Genomic DNA, 2,380 nt, shown 5'->3' on the forward strand with positions numbered 1-2,380 from the left:
CCACAATGGCCAAGACCAGAGAGCTGTGTAAGGACATCAGGGATAAAATTGTAGACCTGCACAAGGCTGGGATGGGCTACAGGACAATAGGCAAGCAGCTTGGTGAAAAGGCAACAACTGTTGGCGCAATTATTAGAAAATTGAAGAAGTTCAAGATGACGGTCAATCACCCTCGGTCTGGGGCTCCATGCAAGATCTCACCTCGTGGGGCATCAATGATCATGAGGAAGGTGAGGGATCAGCCCAGAACTACAAGGCAGGACCTGGTCAATGACCTGAAGAGAGCTGGGACCACAGTCTCAAAGAAAACCATTAGTAACACACTACGCCATCATGGATTAAAATCCTGCAGCGCACGCAAGGTCCCCCTGCTCTAGCCAGCGCATGTCCAGACCCGTCTGAAGTTTGCCAATGACCATCTGGATGATCCAGAGGAGGAATGGGAGAAGGTCATGTGGTCTGATGAGACAAAAATATAGCTTTTTGGTCTAAACTCCACTCGCCGTGTTTGGAGGAAGAAGAAGGATGAGTACAACCCCAAGAACACCATCCCAACCGTGAAGCATGGAGGTGGAAACATCATTCTTTGGGGATGCTTTTCTGCAAAGGGGACAGGACAACTGCACCGTATTGAGGGGAGGATGGATGGGGCCATGTATTGCGAGATCTTGGCCAACAACCTCCTTTCCTCAGTAAGAGCATTGAAGATGGGTCGTGGCTGGGTCTTCCAGCATGACAACAACCCGAAAAACACAGCCAGGGCAACTAAGGAGTGGCTCCGTAATAAGCATTTCAAGGTCCTGGAGTGGCCTAGCCAGTCTCCAGACCTGAACCCAATAGAAAATCTTTGGAGGGAGCTGAAAGTCTGTATTGCCCAGCGACAGCCCCGAAACCTGAAGGATCTGGAGAAGGTCTGTATGGAGGAGTGGGCCAAAATCCCTGCTGCAGTGTGTGCAAACCTGGTCAAGACCTACAGGAAACGTATGATCTCTGTAATTGCAAACAAAGGTTTCTGTACCAAATATTAAGTTCTGCTTTTCTGATGTATCAAATACTTATGTCATGCAATAAAATGCTAATTAATTACTTAAAAATCATACAATGTGATTTTCTGGATTTTTGTTTTAGATTCCGTCTCTCACAGTTGAAGTGTACCTATGATAAAAATTACAGACCTCTACATGCTTTGTAAGTAGGAAAACCTGCAAAATCGGCAGTGTATCAAATACTTGTTCTCCCCACTGTACATGTAACCTGACTCGTTATGTCTAGGGGTCTTAGGCCTAGTTACATGTAACCTGACTCGTTATGTCTAGGGGTCTTAGGCCTAGTTACATGTAACCTGACTCGTTATGTCTAGGGGTCTTAGGCCTAGTTACATGTAACCTGACTCGTTATGTCTAGGGGTCTTAGGCCTAGTTACATGTAACCTGACTCGTTATGTCTAGGGGTCTTAGGCCTAGTTACATGTAACCTGACTCGTTATGTCTAGGGGTCTTAGGCCTAGTTACATGTAACCTGACTCATTATGTCTAGGGGTCTTATGTCTAGCTATATGGTCTGGATCCTGATTTGATTTGTACATTAATGTGAGAAATCAGCGTTTGAGGACCGTGTTGGATACACATGTGCCCACGAAGACAGCAACCTTACCTTGGACAAGGGCCAGCTCTGTCTCTCTTGACCTCTTGGTCGGCCAGTCCAAGCGGATTGTTGTTGGTTCAGATGGCAACAAAAATAAACATCCAAAACAGAAAACTACAAACAGGCATGCCTCAACTAGAGATTCAAAACAAACAAAAGGACTCAGCAGGCTCACGGCTCTCCAAGCTGGCACTCTGACTGAAGACCTCCCGCGAGCTCCGACTCCAAGGGTCGTGTGTTCAATCCCAGTGCCAGGCAGTTGTTTTACTTTTTTACCCTCTCCCAAACCTTAACCCTTAACCCTTAACCCTTAACCCTTAACCCTTAACTTAACCATTTGGAATTCATGCCTAAACTTAACCTTCAAAATGGATGTTTATGGACAAACGTCGGATTCTGCAAATCTTAAATCTATTGTTACATTTGAAATATATTTATTTGGACATTTGATCATATTCATTTCTAATCTTAGCATTATAGCTACATAACTGCATAAAAGAGGCCACACTATTTCTCAATGACCAGTGTTTTTGTGATCAAGCTAGATCCGTCTCTGTTTGGACCTTTAACATACATACATCATCTTAGACATGCTGAAAGTGTCCTAGCCATGTGTCTGCTGGTCTGTGGAGTGCCATGTGTATCTTACTAACTGTAAGTCGCTCTGGATAAGAGCGTCTGCTAAATGACTAAAATGTAAATGTAAATGTAAAGCACCACTGACAGCAAACTAATT

This window comes from Coregonus lavaretus (assembly GCF_964263955.1).
Source record: "Coregonus lavaretus genome assembly, chromosome: 7".
In the NCBI taxonomy this organism is placed as follows: domain Eukaryota; kingdom Metazoa; phylum Chordata; class Actinopteri; order Salmoniformes; family Salmonidae; genus Coregonus; species Coregonus lavaretus.